This window comes from Cydia amplana, chromosome 22 (genome assembly GCF_948474715.1).
Source record: "Cydia amplana chromosome 22, ilCydAmpl1.1, whole genome shotgun sequence".
NCBI classification, from domain to species: Eukaryota; Metazoa; Arthropoda; class Insecta; order Lepidoptera; family Tortricidae; genus Cydia; species Cydia amplana.
The window spans coordinates 317,301-338,173 of record NC_086090.1 but is presented as its reverse complement, the minus strand read 5'-3'; the positions used below and the strand labels follow the sequence as shown (position 1 = coordinate 338,173).

The 20,873-nt window shown below is 35.4% G+C and overlaps 1 protein-coding gene across 10 annotated transcripts in view; it reads right to left on the bottom strand.

The window, feature by feature from the left end:
- The window catches only part of LOC134658372 (zinc finger and BTB domain-containing protein 24), a 133,370-nt gene extending 113,180 nt beyond the window's left edge, over window positions 1-20,190 (bottom strand). For 3 of the 10 annotated variants that reach the window (XM_063514025.1, XM_063514028.1, XM_063514032.1), the window contains exon 1: window positions 18,409-20,183. The gene's annotated coding sequence lies outside the window, so the exon portion shown is untranslated. Of the gene's footprint in view, window positions 1-7,774; window positions 8,381-18,408 lie in introns of those variants that run through there. The other 7 variants (XM_063514022.1, XM_063514026.1, XM_063514027.1 and 4 more) reach the window with 6 other exon arrangements.
- Between the last annotated feature and the right edge of the window lie 683 nt (window positions 20,191-20,873).

Here is a 20,873-nt window from a genome sequence, read left to right as displayed (position 1 = left end):
GACTGTTATTAGGCAATCCCTACTAATATTATAAATGCGAAAGTAACTCTGTCTCTCTGAACCGATTTAAATGAAATGCTGGACGGAGATAGTTTAAATACGAGTAAATAAATAAAAATTCGTTTATTAAAAGATAAAGATAAAATAATATAACTAGCTCAGTGGTCTCACACTAGGCTAGGCCTGTGTCGTGGTGACCGCTCTACAGAATTACTAAAAACATAAAAAAAATTTTGGGGTATCCTCTAAAACTAGACTTTTCTTTGTATGACATGATAAAACTATGCTAAAAGAAATACATGCAAAACTAAGACATGCTAACTAATACAATTTTTATTTATATTATATTTACAACTTCACAACAAAAAAGTGATGTGTGTCATGTGTGATTATGATGTGTAGTGTTGGTGTCTGTTGTGATTGAGTATGTATTGTATGAGCGAGCCTGAAATATGTAATTGTATCATTTGCAGAATTTAGACAACTCGTTTGAAGCTCGAGAAAGGACATAGAATAGTATTGATCAATCATCATCATCCTCCGAACAGAAGCTCGTAATTACATAATTCGTTTTTAAAACTTTTGACAACTGTTTTTTTTTTTTCAAATTTCAAAATATTCCATAATCATATCCTCCAAAACCCAGACAGTGACGAGACGAGCAACATGCAGGATAGGTGCACTTTGCGCGGCGCAGCGTTATTTTTGCGGCAACCTTGAATTTTAGCGGGTATTTTTGTATTGCACTTGGCAGCCGCCGCAATCTTTGCTGCTTTTTTATACATAAATACATTTGTCTTGAAGCTTTCTTGTTCTGCAGAAATAGAAAATGGAGTTTGTTTTACAGCTTATCACCCAACTATAGGTCAATACCACAACTATGGTCAATTAGTTCACTACGTAATTAAGTAGACAAGACAATCGTTATTTTTTTGTTCTGTTTGAGTTATTTCTTTCATTTATGTAAATATTTTGCCTCAGTATAGTAATAGTCACATCACATAAACAAACATAATTATTATTAGAATTCATTTTGGAGATTTTGGACTATAGTTTGATGGGTTTACGGGATGATTTTCTGCGCAATGGATCGGGTCTTTTAATTTTAGTCAGGGAGCCAGTCACTTTGTTTTTGGTTTTTGAGTTCTGCAAAATTTCTTGTTTGCCTAAAATATTTGTTATTGAAAATGTATCAAATTTATTTTTTTATATCAAGGTTTTTTAAATCTTTAGTTATTCATATGAGCCTAGAAATAAGTATCTATAATAACAGAGGTGTACATCACTCTAGGGCGTTTTTACAAATACTTAAAGTTATAATAAATCACCTGGTCTTAGGAAAAATGAATATCATTATCAGCGCACGCTCAAAATCACTGCATCAATCCGCCATATTTTTTCGGCTCATAGATAATAGCGACGCCTACGCACTCACACAGGCGTAGCGCGACCCTGATTGGTGCACGCGTTTCCAAATATTAGAGCATCCATTTTTCGAGTGTCTATTTTTGATGTAAAGTTTTTTATATGCAGCTGGAACAGTTTTGGCACTTTTTAGGGCGTCGTGTAATTCATTAACATGATTGTGTAAGTTTCTAGTTTTGGACATTTTTGTGTAGTTGTATAGAATTAGATTTTTTATGTAAAAAGGTTTTAAGTTTTATCATAATATTTGTAAAACTATAAAAAGTGGGTTCATTGTTATCTTATAAATGAAATAAAATGGAAATTAAATAATTGTTACCCAAAACTTAGGTACAGGTTACATGTTAATAGCAAAAATCACTGTTTATTTTTACTTATTAACAAACTTACAGATAATATTTGCTAAATTATCTTTATTTTCCTTAAATGTAGTTTTAAAAGTAATATTTATTATACGTGAAATGTAAACACAATACGTTCCACATTCGAAGAATTTACATAAATTATAATATTAAATATACAAAAAGGATTTATTTTTTATTTTTCATGTACCTAGGTGTCTATACACAATACATATTATAATAAATTAAACCTACTACTAAACTCATCGTGCAATAAATTATTATACATATATTATCCGTTGGTTCATTATTTGATTAACCAATTCGGTTAATTTTATTAGGTGTTGTTTTTGTCAGTGTTATTTGATACTGCATAAGTACCTAGTGATATTTAATAGCCAAAAGTAGGTCGAAACGGCAGCATTTCGTGGAAACAAACTGTTTATATTGTCATGCTTTCGTACACAGATTGTCGTTGGGTTAGGTAAGGAATTTCAGATTCTTTGTCAAATCAAAACAGAAAAATATGCGTAAAAAACAAAGTTATTACAGGATGGTCAGAAAATACGTTATCGAAAACGTCATAAAACACATTCTTCTCGGATCGAAACGTATCACTTTAAACCCGCTTCATAGCTAAACATCCAAATACATTACAGCTGGGTCTGAGTTTCACGAAGATTATGAAGTATTTTTTGAAAGTATCAAGACTGTTCGTCTCCAGACGCTCCTTTGTGTTTTTTGGCAGCGCGGCCAAACACTGGTTTATGCGATGCGCGCGCGCATGCAAACGCATTGATTGAGAGTTTTACATTTAAACGTCGGTCCATTTTATTTGACGGCCGTTAAGTCTAGTTTACTAGACCTTGGTACCGAGTAATTTTTCAGAAAAAAAAAGGTTTGTTTTGTCTTGTCACCCTGTCGTTTCTTATCAAGGCGCTATAATACAATTGAAAATCGTCCTTATTAACATTAATAAATGTGATACACAAAGGAAAAAGTGACCGGGTCTCCCTTTTCAGCCCTGGGCACTGGAGGCCTTGGTCACTGCTTCTTTTAGATATGACATTTATTTCGGTTTATAATTTATATATAGTATTTCTGCTTGAAATAACACAAAATAAAATGTTGTCATTAAAATAATTTTATTTGTTTCCTAATAGTATCGTCCTTATTGTTTATAACTTACTTGTTGTATATTCATTACGAATATTTGATTCGGAGTTTTGGAGTGGCTATTGGCTATGACTATAAAAATAGTTCAAATTTATTTAATTATGAATATATATATATTTATATATCGATGTAGTCGATGTCTACCGTAGCTTAGTAATTAGTAAAACAATGTTGGTATTAGTTTGGGAGTATGTCAATCCTAGTGAGATTTTCCCTTTTATATTTTACAATTCTCACCTCATCTTTTAAGCGATCTTTATACCAATGTACCCATGTTGCACGTAATGTTTCTAGTTTAGATTTCATCTGAATTTACTGTTTGTTTTTCTATTCAGCAATTAAATCAGGAATTCCTCAAATCTACCAGGACATTCCTCATCTTAACGATACTCGTCGTGTTTTTAAACCATTTATGAATCAAGGACGACTCACGTTAGACCGGGCCATGACCGGGCCGTATCTGGGCCGGAGCTTCCGGCGCTTACTTTTCTATGACAGATGACAAGTGATCACATGATGCTTTCCATAGAAAACAAAGCTCCGGAAGCTCCGGCCCGGTCTAACGTGAGTCATCCATCAATCCTCGTGCCCACTAGGAATGACACATTAAAACCACCTGGCCAACTCTAAACAGCACAAATTTTCTTCAAACCTATTTCTGACATTTCGAAAACATCTGCTCGAACAATGAGTGTTATGACAAGAACCACTATTACTGGAAAAACCTAACAATAGAGTGCCATCTAGTTTGTAAACTGTGGAACTAGTCATGTTCCTAGCAACAGATGTTTGGAGTAGTCGTCAAGTGTCAAATAGTTTTAGGATTCCCACGTTTTAGCATTTTTTTTGTCTTTGTTTTGATTATGAAATAAAACTATTAAAACGGATTATATCGCGTATATTGAATTTATACTACATCCCGACAACGTTTTGTTTTGATTGTCTGATTTTTTCATTTCAGGAAATTTTATTTTAGCATTGTACAGGTAATTTATGAGATTGAAAAAGCTCGTGAAGAGTAGAAATAACAATAAAAATTAGAACTGTAAAAAAAGGGTAGTGTAGGTAAAGCTTTAAAAATACATACCAACATATAAAATAAAGTTAAAAGAAAAAATACTGCCACCACATACATCGAGAATATAACGACGTAATCACATAAATTTTCTCAATAAAAAAAGCGTATTAAACAAAACGCATTTCCAGAGACTAGTCCGTCCCGTTTGCTGCCCGTTTAAAAAAGCATTTGCATACTAGCTGCTAACTGTACCTCGTATCGATCCTCGATCGGTACAGTTAGAAAAATAGATGGATGCTTGAAAATGTAGAGTTGGAGTCAATCAACCAGGTAGCTGTCTACCTGGGACCCGTTTCTCAAAAGCTTGTAACTTGTAATACAAGTGGAAGTCCCTTTCTAATAAAAGCTGTCAAAACGTGACATCCGCTTGTATTACAAGTTACAAGCTTTTGAGAAACGGGCCCTTGGTAGATCGACTGCTGTTAAAGAATCTTATAATTATTATAAAAATGTTCAAGGATGTAAGAATACATTTTTGGTCGATTTCAAATTGTGTTCACACTTAGAGAAGTTTCATTTAAATAATAATCAAGATATTAATTTCTTCATATACTCGTACGTTTTGATTGCTAATGTTGAAATTTTGAAATAGCGTTGTGACTTTTCTTGTATGTACCTATCTTAAATCCCGATACATATGCAAACCCGATAATACACAAGTGTGTTATTAGTCTATAAATTGGCATTCTATGGAACTTGCTAACTATGTAAACAAACCGCCATAATATAAAAATCATCGTTCAGAGTCAATTGTAATATGCTTGCTTGTTTACATAGATAAAAAGTTCCCTTTAATTTGTTATTGCCTTTGTTGGTGAAACTTAATTTTTTTTAAATCGTGATTTGTTTGGCGTTTTCGATGTACGATAGCAATCTTTGCTAGACCCACAGGTTGAACAGGAAGAGGTTGTTTTAGTTGTATCCTGAGACCGGTTGGTGGTATCGAGAAATCTTCCTCCAATTCTCGGTAACATCATAGAATTTTTCCGCCGTGTCCCTAGTTTTATTGAAATGTATGTAAATTATGTGCGAGCAGGGCTAGGTTGTGTGGCGCGTGTGCATTGTTTCACGGAACGAGAAATAGCGGTTACCTGTCTTTAGACACAGAATCAAGTATTTCAAGTATCAAGTATTTTACACCCTACAACTCTGACTCCAATAACAGACCACGGAAGGCCGTTCTCCGTAAACTACCTACATATGTACTTTTGTATGGGTGTCACAATTTTCCGTTTTCAAAATGAACGTTTCCTTAAGTCCTATTTGCCTAAAATTTCCGAGAACTTTTCCAACTTTATTGAAACTTTCCACAAGTTCCACACAGCTGTAGGTATCTCTAGATAGAGATACCTTACCAAGCAACTTACAAGTTTAGTTACAAGTAGATACTTGTAACTAAACTTGTAAGTTGCTTGCAGCAATGGAGACGCGCAGAGATGTCCGCGCAGCAAACGGGTTGTTTTAAAACTGCGTTACATAACTCTGCGCATGCGTTCGCGTGCTGCCGTTAATTTTTACATAAAACCAACCGAAGGAAACCTCCTACTCTCTAGTCGGTCGTTTTCTCTCGCTAAACTGTAAATTTATTATGTCGGTTTAAATATCACCACTACTACAGTCTGAGCTAAAGTTTGTCAAAGGACTGTCTCATTTCAAACATAGACAGAATTAATCATAATATATTTGTCTTTACACTAGTACTTGCACCCAAAAGCAAACGATGAGTAATAGTTTTTTTGGTTCTTATTTACTGACAAATTGGTTGGACCAACTTTAACTTGAACGGAACGAACTTAACTTGAACCAAATTGAACGGAACGAACTGAGGGAGTGTCATTAGCATTACAAACTTTATATTTTCATTCCTTCCTCCTTTTTAGGGTTCCGTACCTCAAAAGGAAAAAACGGAAACCTAATAGGATCACTCGTGTGCCTGTCCGTCCGTCCGTTTGTCACAACCTATTTTCTCCGAAACTACTAGGGTTCCGTACCTCAAAAGGAAAAAAGCGGAACCCTAATAGAATCACTCGTGTGTCTGTCCGTCCGTCCGTCTATCACAGCCTATTTTCTCCGAAACTACTGGACGAATTAAGTTGAAATTTGGCACTCATATGTAAGTTTGTGGCCCAAAGATGGACGTATAACGTACATAAATGAATTTTAAATATGGAGGCCATTTTTGGGGGCTAAATGAGAAAATTAAAAAATAAAGTTTTTCAAACTATATCGTGTTACATATCAAATAAAAGTGCTCATTGCAAGAATCTTAAATATATATTTTTTTATAATTTTAGGATAAATAGTTTAGCAGTTATTCAAGAAAATAGGCAAAAAATGACCATTCCCCCACCTTATCTCAGAAACTACTGGGTCTAAAATTTTGAAAAAAATACACAAAATAGTTCTTTACCTATAGATGACAGGAAAACCTATTAGAAATGTGCAGTCAAGCGTGAGTCAGACTTAATGTACGGAACCCTTGGAACGCGAGCCCGACTCGCACTTGGCCGGTTTTTCCTTCTTCCTCGCGTTGTCCCGGCATTTTGCATGGGAGCCTGGGGTCCGCTTGACAACTAATCCCAAGAATTGGCGTACACACTAGTTTTTACGAAAGCGTTTTTACATCTGACCTTCCAACCCAGAGGGGAAACTAGGCCTTATTGGGATTAGTCCGGTTTCTTCACGATGTTTTCTTTCACCCAAACCAAATGATATTTCGTACATAAGAAAACTCATTGGTACGAGCCGCGGTTTGAACCCGCGACCTCCGAAAACGATTCCGGGAAACGGACAATTTACTGTATTAAATTTATCTAAAATATTGCAAGTAAAATATAGTACAAAGTTAGTGTTGGGTGAAAAGCTTTTTGTCAACAAAAATTACCTGATCAGATAACTTATATCATTCAGGGCAAAGGAAAGGAAAAAGGAAAGTTGTTTTCCCAATTTTTCTTTAATAAAGTTTGTAAATTACTGTCTAAATAATGAAAATATTATTCTTTGGCTCCATTACTTTTTAAATAGGTACCTAACTATTCTATTTATAATATAGGTAAATACTGAATCTTACATTCCATGAATTGCGTGTAGTAAATGTGACATGTTATTTAAAAAAAATATTTATTTAAAAGAGTAGTATAAATCATGGTTATGAATATAAGTAGCAATTTATTGATAATATTAAGAATTTTAGATACTAAAAAAAGATATTAAGAAGCTATTGAGTAGGTTCACTAGCTTTTAGTTGTAATTGGCATATCTTAAAACAAGGTTATTTCTTTTTCCAAAATTAAATTCGTCTACGTTTCTAATTTCATAGGTATTTACTATAATTAATTGGTATACTTAACATAAAAAACTTTTTTTCCGCACGCCGTTCGCCATTTTTATTTTTCAAACCCCTTAAAACCAGCCCGCTGTTCTTTTTTTTCTATTTTTTTTAATTAGCCTATATAAGTGTCCAACTGCTGGGCAAAGGCCTCCCCTCTTTCCCGCCATTTGGTCCTATCCGATGCTCATTTAAAAGAAGATAATTCAGAAAAATTACAGCATTACATATTTCTAAAACAGTCGCGGATTAAGTTTAAGTGTCTAATAAATATCGGCTATTTCGCAATTTTAGCGAACACGAGTGCCGCAACGAAACGGCTGAAACACAAGGACAAATGGTCTCTTATAAAAACAGACAAGAAATAGAAAGTCTAGGCTATTGCTTAAAAAAAAAAGAATAAAGTAATATAATAACACAACAAACCTTTGTCTTCCGGTTTGATCCGACACTTTGAAAGTCCTTAATTCACTTTTTAAATTAATAAAACGTTATTTTATCACCAAAAGTTCACAAATTTAAACAGTCTACACATTAAAGCGCGAAATTCCTTATCGCAAACACTAAATTTGACCAAGCGTTGCGAAACTTTAAAAATCTTTTTATCAATTTCACGCCGCTGTATTTAAATTACAATTTTTATTTGCCAAGATAAAAAAATATTCGCCACGTAAAAACACGTTTTTTAAACTCGGTTTTCAAAAAGTCACATTTTTGCGCGCGCTTAAATCGGCGCGCGTTCGAAAAATAAAAATACCGTTTCGCGCCACGTCATCGTCTGTGGTTGGATTAACGTTCGATTTTCGAAATTTAGTTTTGAAAACGATTTGTTTTCATTGTTGAGCGGGCGGCGCACATGCTGTTTCAACACATTATGATCTAACACTGGCCAGCTCTCGATTGCAGAACATACTTATTCTAAGTCAACTTACATTCGTTCATATTTGCCTGCAGGCGTAGGGTTGAACTAGCGTTAGAAGCTAGGCCTATGACCTGACTCTTTTGTACTTAGGTTACACTTCCTTGTTTCTAATAACACTTTAATTACCGAAAAGTTTTTTAACTATTCATATTTCTAAAATATTATTTAAATATTGTCAAAAAAATAAAAAATTCTTACGCTATAAAATTCAAAAAGCTGTATCGCATATTCGTTGTTTAAAAAAAGACAAAAAATCAAGCATATTCTACACTTTCTTTAAAATCAGAAGCTTACATTTCACTAAGATCCCAACTAAAATCTATTTTTTGTTAGTTGACGAAGTATGCAAAGGTCGGCAACCCTAATTTTCGCGTAGTACAAGAAACGTCTTGCATATAATAATATGTTTTAGCCTATATTGAGCGCTTACAGGCACCGTCTCTGCGCGAGAGTCGAAGAGCCGTTGCACAACGGCAACGTTATTTTCTTGTAACTATGTACTAACTACGTTAAAATAACGACACGTTATTTCTGAACAGTCATAAACATTAATGTTGATTATTATGTAAAAGCAAAGAATAAGAAGATAAATTATCTGATAGTGACTGTACTTACATAATACTATAAGTGGTATAGAGTTTGCTAAATTATTAAAACATTATGCATGTGAGAGAAGATAAATAATAATATAATATAAATCAATAATTTCGAGTAGGTAACACTTATATCTTTGTTAGTAAAACTTAATTCTATATTAAATATTAGTTATTAGTACTTTTACCTAGAAACATAATCGTAAAACAAGTTTATGTAACTTAACACATTAGGTGCACACCCTACTTTTCTTTGCATAGTGGGGTAAAAACAGGTGCAGTTTCTAAATTAAAATTAATAATCAACTTTAAAATTTTATGGGAAATCAATGTAAATTTTACTCTTCAGAATTTAACATGGTTGTTTGATCCATTTCAACATTTGGCAGAAAGGTAAATTTGTGGAAAAAGAACTCAGTTATACGACAATTATAAAAGAGAATCTGAGGCTTCAATTGACTAAATAAGTTACTTCCCCGTTTAGATCTTGGTGTGCTTGAATATTCTTTTTGAGATTTAGACAAATAGTTTCTAACAGCCAATAACTTTAGTCGATTAGTAGCTTTAATGCATCCCGTTATATTACGAAGTCTATTAGGCACTGCCAAATGCTAATATACCTTTACCTGCCTCAACACGGTTGTAATAAACTATGTTATTTATTACCAAACTAAATTAAAACTAAATTTTTAGTTCATGATCACAAATATGTTTATACCATGATTAATCTTAGCAGTTATTACTAACAATAACATAACCGTTACACCAGCATCTCAAAAACAACGACACTGCCCCATCACTAGTTAGTTGTATGCATCGTGCATTGGCCTGCACAACCGATAGACACGATCCATAGCGTCTTAACTACCCTTTCAATATACACAAAAATTTACTTTATTTTTAGGTAGTTAGAGTCGGTTGTGGATCGACAGGGAAATTAGATATATTAAATAGGTTTAATCATTTTTGAAGCAAGTTCTTATACTTATTTCACTATGAAATTTAGCTAGGTATAGTTGTAGAAAGAAATGGGTGTCTGTAGGCGTACGTTGTTTCTAGGACACTGAATGTTAGAAATCTTCGAGATATATTATGGTATAATTGTACTTTAGAAGGTATTTGTGTGGGAATCGGCGTTCAGAACTAGTTTTGGTAATTCTTTAGCATTTGTGGGTAATGTGATTTATGTAGTACTAAAATTCTTTAGGTGGGGTAATTGTTCTTTATAAATTCCGGTATTTTGTGTACCGGATTTAATAAGATATTTATAGGTACTGTGTCTATTGTATTTGAATAAACTATTTGAAGTAATTTTAAGCACTAGCTTACGGCTATTCCGGTCTTGTTATAGTCGCTAATATAATAATTTGAGTAAGTTGGTTTTAATTCTTAGTCAAGCTTTATTATTTTTTCATGGCAGAGATATGGGACAGTGCCCTAATCAGGCAGAGGTCCAGAGAAGTTTAATATGTATTGCTAACACTGCATGGATCGGAGATAAATGCTTGTTACATATTTTACTTTTGTTTCTTTTTTTAATTCTTATTCAAGCTTTAATACTAGGCAGAGACTATTCATATCGATAATTGGAGTAAGTAAAAAGCATAATTATTCTGTTGTAAATTTTAAAGTCTGACGATGACTGTAGTTAATTAAATTGAAGATTTCAGTGGCAATAAAAAAAATCATGAATAAGTAATAATTTTGTGTAAATTTACAAACTATTGGCTGCTTACCTAATATTTTTTTAAAGGTAGGTACATTCTAAGTTTTTCTAATTTTATTTTTTCCGGATCTCGGTAGTTCAATTTACTTGAATGGTGCTTTTTGCCTGTAACTATTTAAATTAAAAAAAATGTAGCTTATATATATAGCTACGAAATCTCAGACCATCACTAACTTTGTATTTTAGAACATTATATAGGAAAAAATGAACATAACATCATTTTATTTACATTAAGTGACAAATAATTATGTATTTTGGTTTCCCTAGTGCCCTTCAAATTCCCTTATGCAACGTTCAGGATCGTGTGAAAGGGCACCGCGATTCGATAGTTTCGATACTCCTACGCAGCCGTTGGGCAACTGATGATCTAGCACGGTTATTAACTTAATATATATTGAAATACTTTATCAATTTAGATTATAAGGTAGAAGGCGGTTTATGAAATATTTTATTTTATTTTTTTATTGAATATGTGGCAATTAACAATTCTTATTCTTATGGCAATTTAATTCGATTGCTGAAATCATTATAAAACGGAAAAGTGAAATGAACTACACAGAAGTAGGTATTTCTTTTTTCACTGACTTCAAAATTCAAAAGAAACTCATTCGCTTACTTGTCTCAATAGCTTAAATAGGTTAAGACATCAATTTCTAATATGAATCTCTATCTTCCGCATCTTTCAGAGTTCCTGATTTTATGGAACACACCTCACATCACGACATCGTGCAGGAACCAATCACAATCGCAAAACATACGCAAAACATCACACGACACGACTACAACATTCATTGACCAATATTGGTCCTTACATCTTTACAACTAGGTTTACGAACGGTCAGGCAATTGCGTAATGTAATAAGACGCATTTTTCTTTGACAAAAACTTGATGGCGTTAGAAAATTGACGCGACGCGCGTGCGCATGGAATGTTGCTCTGCTAGTATTTATTAAATGTTTATGCATGTATGTGGTCAGCTATAGCATAATAAGTTTTATTGTACATATATTAATGTAAGTTGTACAACAGTTTGCGTTTTTAAATCTGTTGATAGTAATGGGGTCAAATCCCGTTATGACAATTATTTGTGCTGCACTAGAAAGTATTTTCCTATGTATTTGTTTAATAATTCAATCCGTCAATAACAAAAAAAACCGGCCAAGTGCGAGTCGGACTCGCGCACGGAGGGTTCCGCACCATCAACAAAAAATAAAGCAAAACAAGCAAAAAAACGGTCACCCATCCAAGTACTGACCCCGCCCGACGTTGCTTAACTTCGGTCAAAAATCACGTTTGTTGTATGGGAGCCCCCACTTAAATCTTTATTTTATTCTGTTTTTAGTATTTGTTGTAATAGCGGCAACAGAAATACATCATCTGTGAAAATTTCATCTGTCTAGCTATCACGGTTCGTGAGATACAGCCTGGTGACAGACGGACGGACGGATAGCGGAGTCTTAGTAATAGGGTCCCGTTTTTGCCCTTTGGGTACGGAACCCTAAAAAGTGGGGATCCGTTTAAGAGCATATTCGGTATCGTGTTCTGATTAGGAAGAAGATAATTTTATCGACGCGATATTTTTTTGGCCTTTGTATGGAGTGCTCGCCGACTTGAACGACCTGCCCAGTAAAAAAAATAAAGTCAAATAACTTGTATAAAACTCCATAAATAAAAGAAACTAGAAAGAGCTGCTGCGGCCGTAGCACGGTCGCATTTTTATCGCCTGTCACTATGTCCGTCACTTTCGCACTTACATACTTGTTAGAACGTGTCAGGCATGGTGACAAGCGATAAAAATGCGACCGTGCTACCGCTGCTGCTGTCTAAAATAAAGTAGAGCCACTTGACACCTGAGCGCTCGTCGTTTTTACCGAGAAGACATTCTTCAATAACATACCGATTGCGACACTGGCTGCGTCTGCGCACGTGGCCGTTGGAAGGGTTAAGCGATGTACGAAATCTGTTCATAGACTATAAATAAATAAATATTATAGGACATTCTTACACTGATTGACTATTTAAGTCCCACGGTAAGCCCAAGAAGGCTTGTGTTGTGGGTACTCAGCTCAGACAACGATATATATCACTACATAGTATAAAACAAAGTCGCTTCCCGCTGTCTGTCTGTCTGTATGTATGCTTAGATCTTTAAAACGCAACGGATTTTGATGCGGTTTTTGAAGTGAAAACTTCTTTAGGGGCGCTGTGCACTTTTTGAGGTGGGGAAAAAATGTTAAACTCGAGACAGCGTAAGACGATCACGTGAGCGTAAGACGCGCATTGCGCATTAATATTTTTTTTAACCGAATGTTATTCTGTATCGTCAGCTGTGTCGTCTTCTAAAAAACTATGCTAATATTGTCACCCAGTTAGTACTAAATGATCAATTAGGGAAAGTTCTTATAACTGGGCAATATATATATATATATATATATACATATTTGGTTATTTTAAATATCATATAATCAGGATTTTAAAAGTTATCATGACAGCGAGTTACAAGAAGAGAGAAATGTTGATGACACTGGATAGAAACGTGTACCGTTCAATACCTAACCATTCAGTTCTGTATCCTATGTTATGTTTATATGTTTAACCCAAATAAGAGTAGTAAAACTATCAGAAATCTAAAATTTATGTTTATTTTCTTGCTGTAAATTACAGGTAATAAAAAACGTTAAAAATATCATAAAACTCAATAACGGTTATTTATTAGTAAGATCTGGGAAAATAAATCGGTAGAAATATAATTTACGAGTTATCAATGAGAATATTTTTTAATTAAAATTACCTATGTACCGGTAACTTTCCAAAATTGCGTAATTTCTTGTAACAATTTCGGAAGTTTTTGAATGGAAGTGAAACTTTCCATATCAAAAATGAACATTTGCTTTGTTTCTTCTGAAATATTCATTTATTTAATAAAAACACTTAAAATAAAAACTTATAAATAAAAAAAATTACCTATTAGGTCGTGGTCGCTTGGTAGGGTACCCAGACGCATTGCCCCGCTGGATAGCAACGCTGATCCGCTGGCAAAATATTTCTTGTGAATTTTTCTCATAATTTCGAGAACTTTGTTAACAACCTTAAACCTTGTTTAAACCTTCCAGCGCTTGCACGCCTGGGCTTGATATTATGCATATAAATTGGAACTAAACTTCAATTTACAAACACGTATTGCACCAAAATAGCTTCATGCGAATGTCAACTTAAACGTTAAAACGTCGTCATTCAAATGTTAAAGATTTTTACTACGAACGTAGAAAAACTCCTCAAGAATTCAAATAACTCGTATAGAACTCCACAAATCAAAGAAACTGGATAGAGCTGTTGCTTTTATTTATTATTATTGAGCTTTTTATATCACCTTCGCTGCAACTGTCATTTAGAATCACATTAACTGTAATGCCAGTAATCCGTCAAGTGGACTTGCCGCAAAAACGCATGTAACATTCTCATGGCTCACTGAGTATGAACGATTCGTGGACTCATGTGAGCCAGTTTTCATTCATGATGGTGGAAAACAAGCGCACTTCTTATTGATAAGCCAGCTGGGGTGTTAAACTAGAATTACAGTAACTGTAATGCCAGTAATCCGTCAAGTGGACTTGCCCGCAAAAACGCAAGTAACATTCTCGTGGTTTGAATCACGGGCGAGTCGATGGCTGTTTTTGAGCCAGTTTTTATTCATCTCGGTGGCAAACAAGCGCACGACTTGTAAGCCGGCAGGGGTACATGTCAATAGGGTTTTTGACTGACTAGCGGGAGACGTGCGGGAATCAACTACATAATAGCATTGGTATAAATCCAGCAGAGCGAATATGAGATGTTAATTATAACCAATGCTATTAGAGTTACATCAAGATAAGTCTGCAACGATTTTGGTAGCACACGCAGTCATCATCTTCCTCGCGTTGTCCCGGCAACTTGCCACGGCTCTTGGGAGCCTGGCATCGGCCACCAGTCACCAAACCCGTTGTCTAAACAGCAATGCATAAATCGTCTGCAATAGACGCAAAGGCCTGTGATGACGATATAATGTAAGTGACCATGTTAGCTTCAAATTAAAATAACGTTGATAAGGGTTAGATAACAGCATTAGTTTTCACTTGAAGCCAAGTTACGTTGGAGCTCGACTCTCCAGCTCGATCGCCAGTCACAACTCGACTACGCACTTGTCAAGTGGTTAGTGCTAGTAATTAGTCGAGTGGGATTGCCTGCTTTTTATACGCGGTTATTATGGGGTACACTACATAATTCCGAAATATTTTATGCCGAATTTTAGAATATCGAATTTTATTATTCCGTTTTTTAAATGCTCGACCCATCAAAATTCCGACTGTCGTAATTACGAACGACGAAAATCACGAAAGTGTATATTTCCGAATAGCAAGAAAGACGATTTTTTTAAATTCCGAACCACATAATTCCGAATATAAAAATTCCGATAGTGATACACACCGAATTTAACATTTACGATTTTTGAAATCACGAATTCCGAAATGCCATTATTCCGAAAATTTGAATTCCGATTCCGCGTGACTCCTATTTTAAATATCCCCATTTTTTTAATTCCGAATTTATCGATTCGTGCTCCGCATCTGCTCCGGCGCTACGGGCAAAGCAGCCCCTTCGCCCTTGCGTATCAAAGCGCAGGCACAATAAATGCTCGCCTCCGCAGCTTCGGCTTGCTGGTTGCCTTCGGCGACCAACAGTTTGTTTTCGAGGGGTCGCAGTTCTAACCTAACCTAACCCACTTTTCTGGCAAAAGTTCGTTTTCTTGGGGGTCGCAGTTCTAACCTAACCTAACCCACCTTTCAGGCAACAGTTTGTTTTCGTGGGGTCGCAGTTCTAACCTAACCTAACCCACTTTTCTGGCAACAGTTCGTTTTCTTGGGGGTTGCAGTTCTAACCTAACCCACTTTTCAGACAACAGTTCGTTTTCTTGGGGGACGCAGTTTTAACCTAACCTAACCCACTTTTCTGGCAACAGTTTGTTTTCGTGAGGTCGCAGTTCTAACCTAACCTAACCCACTTTTCTGGCAACAGTTCGTTTTCTTGGGGGTCGCAGTTCTAACCTAACCTAACCCACCTTTCAGGCAACAGTTTGTTTTCGTGGGGTCGCAGTTCTAACCTAACCCACTTTTCTGGCAACAGTTTGTTTTCGTGGGGTTGCAGTTCTAACCTAACCTAACCCACTTTTCTGGCAACAGTTTTTTTGTTGGGCGGTACGGGCATCTACGGAGCATCTGCTCCGGCGCTACGGGCATAGCAGCCTCTTCGCCCTTGCGTAGCAAAGCGCAGGCACTAATGCTCGCCTCCGCAGCTTCGCCTTCGGCGACCAGCCTCAGCCGCTTCGGCTCACATTGTGCTCTGCGCTTTGCTACGGCGGGCGAGGGCTGCTTCCCCTCTGCGCCTCCGGCTTTTTACATACACTCTAGGGGTAGGACAGACAAGACCACGTGGATAGTGGAGTGCTCCGATTCGGATTTTGGTTAGTTAGACTTAAAAAAGTGCGTTTAAGTCTTATTTTGAAATCACGAATTTCATTATTCCGAGTTTACAAAAGATCGAATTTCTGAATACCGAATTACTTTATTTCCGATCGGTCAATGATTTTTCGGAATAGACAAATTCGGAAAAAATATTTTCGGATTTTTTCTAAATCGGAACCTTAAGCTTTCGTCCATATGAAAATCGGATTTTAAGTATTCGGAAATAACACAGTCGTGATTTTCTTCTTTCGTGGTTTTCAAAGTCGTAATTTCGATATTTCGGACATATAAAAAATCGGGATTATGAAAATCGAGGTTATGAAAGTCGGAAAAACATATTTCGGAATATTTGGGTGTTCCCGTTATTATGATCATTTTAAAGTTATTGGTAACGTAAATGTAACGGTTATATCAATCTATGGTGATTTCGATGAAGCCCTTTAAAACATTATGATTTTTTTTTGTAAGTATGTACTATTTATTTAAACTTCTGATACCATCGTAAACAAGAACATGGGAGATATTCTAATTGTAAACTTGATTTATAAAACTTACATAAATATGTATGTTTTTTTTTTAAATAGTGTACCTACAAATAATCGCGTATTTTTTAAATACGTGTATAATCTTGATCCCCTTTATTTATTCGATAAGGAAGCTAATGCAAAACTTTATTCATTGTCTAATTTAACCCTCGGAAGAAGTCTGCTTCCCTAAGGATCTCTATAACGACCGAGCGTTGTCCTCATTCAACGATTCCCATCTTTCGAACTTCCGATCCACCTTCTTGGGGGTTTTCTTTTGCTGCGTCGCCCAACTCACGACCGCCACGATCCCAGTATGCATAATCAAAAATATTTTCATTGTAGGTAGAAAGATAGTTGGCGAAACCCAGACGCTAATCTGACACCTTTTCTTTATTTTTATGTCCGCATTTTTGGCTAAAGATGCAAATTAATATTATTTTCTATACCTAAAAAAATTTTCGACATACGGAAAAATTCTGGTTACCTTCTGGATGATATTAGCAGGTACCTAGCTAAGTACCAAGTAGCGTACCTATTCGAAGAGAGGCGTAATATGCTCAGGAGTGGGCGTTAAGGGCAGAAATGATGTTGAAATATTTTGAACGCGGAGACGGAATAGAAGAGAAGATAACGTGATTAGTTACTGTTTGCTAAGAAGTTGATGTAAATCTACGTTATTTTGTTCTAAACATCGAGTAAAGAATGTGTCTTAGATCGATATAAAAAATTATCGCTGACATCTTTTCGATTTCATAAAATCATACAATATTAGGCTTTATCGTGTCCTCTTATTACCTAGAATACCTACCTATTTTAATATAGGTACATAGGTACAGGTAGATACAATATATTCAACTCGATTCAAAATCAATTCAGAATATTCCAATTCCACCCGCCATGAAAATTCATCAAGGATATCCAAAATAACCGCCATTTTATAACTGCCCCCCCTCATAAATTCCGCGCTTCTGATAGAATTTAATACAAAATCCCCAATACGCCATATTGATGTATAATTTTTTCACCCCCACGCCCCCACCCTGCATAATTGAACGTTGTGAAAACTATCGCGCTGCTAAATGACTCCCCCTCCAGTTTTCAACATGGCCGCAATCAATAATTTGACTGGGCAATGACTGCGATGACTTGCACATGCGCACAGCGCTGAAGCCGAGTCATCGGCAAAACCTGAACTTGACTTGGCGAAACCGAAAGTTGTGGCGAATGTTTCTGTAGCATTCTTGGCGTTTGCAGACGTCAGAGGAACACGTGTCTTTTAAAGTACACATGCTTAGGAAAAAATGATGACTTTCTTGATGATTTAGATCAGGAGAATGATTTTAAAGATAATGACGAATTTAAAGAAGCAATTTATTAAGAAAACTAAAATGATAATGATGTCATTAAAGACATAGTTTAAAGATTACTTAATTTTGATGTAAGCGAAACACGCAAAAGTCACGAAAACGAGAGAGAGGCGAATAGTGCTTGTAAGCGTTTCAGTCAGTTTTCTATAGAAACCTACATAGCTGACATGATAGCTAAAGTTATAGTTCAGTAACGCGTGAAAGGGGGATATGTGGAACGTGATGATGAAATTTTCGAGGCAATTTGTGATCAAATTTCAGTTGTACTCAATTTCGAGGTCTCACTTCCGAACTAACATTTTAAAGAGATTGCCATTCCGTTTAAAACAAACGGCAATGTTTGAACATTCTAGTTTATACATTTTACTAATAGAACACAGAAGAAAATTTACTAAAATATTGAATTTGTATATATTTAAGAACTTACTTGGTATAATCTTGAGTGGAGAGCGCACAATTTTCAGTCTGGATAGCAATTGGAAGAAGATGTGTTGCAATTTCCTCTTCTGCCTTCTCTTCTTCTTTCTTAATAAATTCTTGATTGTTAACAATATTGTGTATATTATTTGTACGGATGTTTATAGTATTGTCTTTGTTGTTATTTATATAGCCCGTTAAATTTTATAAGTACTCATATAAAACGTTACAGGTATCGAAATAACACAATAATTTAACTAATTCTTAATGTTAATTTTATCTTAATTTTGTACTATTAAAGAAATCTAGAAGTCGTTTCAACGAGTAGGTAAACTTGGTAAATTTGAATTTTTTAATATTTGAATTTGTTGGCGTAATTTTATCTTACCCTTTTACTAATTTAAGGCCGAATCAAGGCACGAGTTTTTTTCTTCTTAATTTGTCTTCATCTCCTGCAGTCTGATCGGAAGATGAAATTGGTCGAAATATTCCAAAACTATTTGCCAAATGTTCAAATATCACTTAGCCTTAACTTGTAGTCCAGAGTCTTTCACTAAATTTATTCACTAGATAATATATATAGAGAGTCTTGCGTATAAAACTCAAAGTAAATCAATCGTAAAGTTCCAAAATTAACCAGTGTTGTTTAAATGTAATTAAAGAACTGAAATTCTTAAATCTTCTTTTCTATTGTTTCCTTGTAATAACGGTTGATATAAACGTAAAACTTGTTCTATTGCGAAAAAACGTGTTTCTTTATCGTCAAATGGCGATAGTTGTTATTCTTTGTTGGCTAGATTCCCCTTTGCTATGAAATCTTGATCTTCTTTAGCCTCTTCCGCATTTAACTTATTGGTGGTTGCTTCTAGAAGATGTCCATGGTATTCTTCTGCGGCACATGGGTCTTCTTGATGTTGTTCTTCTTATTTTGGAAGGTCTTCCCGGATGGTCGCTGATGTAAGCCCTCACGACGGATCCGAGCCGAACTGCCTCTAGTTGCTCTTAACACTAACTTGTAGAAACAAAAACTGGTTGTTAGTCTATTGTGAGTTCAAGTGTTGCTGAATACAGTATATTAGTCACTTAAAACTATCTGATTATGTGGATACTAATAAAGTCTATTGCATAAAAACTATTTCCGTGAATGTGAAAGGCGGCTGCTTCAACGCATGCGTTGGGAAATTCAAAAAATTTTGGAACCAAATATTGGTTTATTATTTTTGGATTTGTTTAGGCCGTTTTTTTATTTTTGTTTCGAAAGTTTTTTTTTATATTTTTGATGTTTTTTTTGTTTTTTGGGTGTTTTTTCGCGATGCGTAGTTGGTAAAGCACGCGTAGTCAGCAGCCCTGCCCGGCACACTGAGGCTTGCACTCGCTGCTGCATCCCCGGTCTCCCCGATGATTGTGGGATGAGGTCTCCACCCACCCCGGCCTACCCACTCATCCTCCGCGCCGCCGAATCATCAAATAATGATTTTGCGTGTTTATTATAAAACTCGGCACGGTCGAACACACCCACCTAAATTTGGTATCTAATGCAACTAAAACTGCTATCAAATCTATAAGGTCTAAATTTGCTGGTACGTTATATAAAAAAATGTCGTTATTGTATTTTGATTTAAATAAATAAAAACGCATTGCCACCCCAGGGATATATACATACGTAGCTGTCAAACCTAGTTAGCTACGAACAATGTATTGTTTAATTTCGCGATCGACATAACTATATGCATGTATGATTGTACTTACGTACTGCATGCGTATTGGTGATTGAGCAATTTTTACTGCATCGAATCAATCTGACTCTCTTTTACATTCAGGCGCTTTTTTTTACTAACGCGTTTATTTTGTATGCTGATCGCAGAGTTTCGTTAGCGTTAGAATGGAGTATCAAATCAAACCTAGATTTTGTGCTTAGGGTCATACGCATTTTATAGTATGGTTAACTCGTTCGTCTTTCTTGTAGTCATCGCAAAGTTAAGAGAATCAAAAGCTAATTTTTACAACTATGCACTACAGGTGTAGTGCATAGATGTTTTCCATCGTATTTTTTCGGAAACGTTCGTAATTGTCATGGTACTTCAGTCAACCTCAGTACTTTTTGTACCGAGACTGACTGAAATAGAGAGACAAGTTCGTACGTTTCCGTAAAAATGCAATGGAAAATAATTATGCATTAAATCTGTACATCTGTAGATTATCGTATAAACATCGATAATTTTATTGAGTTCGATGATCGGTAATTATGCCACCTAAATTCGGACACCTGATCATTTGAATTCACGTAAGGAGGCCTAGTTTGTGACGTGATGTGACGTCATGTATGTAACGCGTGTTTACGTATAGCATCGCCTTAGGACGCCAATCAAAGGCCTATTTTGGTTACCTACATGCAATTAATACGTTGTATGTTGGATATGATGATAAATCTATACACCTTAATCATTGATGGCCTCCTATTATACTAAGTCGGTA